The sequence below is a fragment of the Belonocnema kinseyi genome, chromosome 8, assembly GCF_010883055.1.
Source record: "Belonocnema kinseyi isolate 2016_QV_RU_SX_M_011 chromosome 8, B_treatae_v1, whole genome shotgun sequence".
NCBI classification, from domain to species: Eukaryota; Metazoa; Arthropoda; class Insecta; order Hymenoptera; family Cynipidae; genus Belonocnema; species Belonocnema kinseyi.
The window spans coordinates 110,546,528-110,547,575 of NC_046664.1; positions in this window are offsets into that span (position 1 = coordinate 110,546,528).

Genomic DNA, 1,048 nt, shown 5'->3' on the forward strand with positions numbered 1-1,048 from the left:
AGATTTTTCCATATTAAAAAAAACTCGGAGGTTAGTCGCTTCTCAGTGCTGTAACTTGTAAATTCGTAAACATAAATGGCTGAAGTTTTGACAGGCGTCATTGAAAGGATCAAGCTCGAAGAAAATGGTTCACATTAGTGAATACGAATGCCATCTCTTAGAATTTTCAGGTACTTATCAGACTGCCTAGTATATGCGATTCTAATATTAAGTATTTTAAGTTGTGACGTCAGCTGGCAAGACGTTCGTAGAATGGGGGCCAAGAAATATTACAAATTACAGAGGATGAAACTTAATTTAGTTAATAAATTTGGAAAAAATTATTTTTCACAGTTACAAAAAAATCAATTTTATTATTCAATTTAATAGTTTATGAAATATAAAAATAATATCTGAATACACTTATCGGGAAAAATAATTATTTTCCAAGTTAATATGAAAATAAAATTTCGTCCCATGTATTTGGTATTATTGTTTGGCCCTCACTGTGAAGAAATCTTCGATATACCCACCTAATTTGAAATACCTTGTTGCTCAATGTTACAAAGTGCAAACACCGCACCTTGTAAACTTCAATGGCCATGACGTTCAATTAGCAAAGCTGTCAAAATAATAAGTTATGAACGAGAAGTTTATGCGTCGAATGACGTTTTTCATTTCGTACCCCAAGAAGCGGACACGTCGTACACAAAGCTGTAGGTACTTCGTACACTAAGTGATGGACACTTCGTACCCCAAGTGATTGGGAATCTGTACGGAAATGGATCAGTGACTCATTTTTTAAAAATTGATTAAAGACTATGTATAAATATATAATGTATTGAGTAATTAGTAAATACAATTTTCAATATTTTTTAACAATTAGATTATTTTATGAGAAATTATTCAGTGATCTGTAAGCTGGTAGTTTTTTTTTAATTTTTCAAAATTTTTTTTAAAGGAGTAAAAATGAAGAAATGCTTATGCACTAACCACATTCGATCTTTGTGGACTACAAGCCCAATATATACACATCAAGTATATATACATAATATACATGCATGTGAGG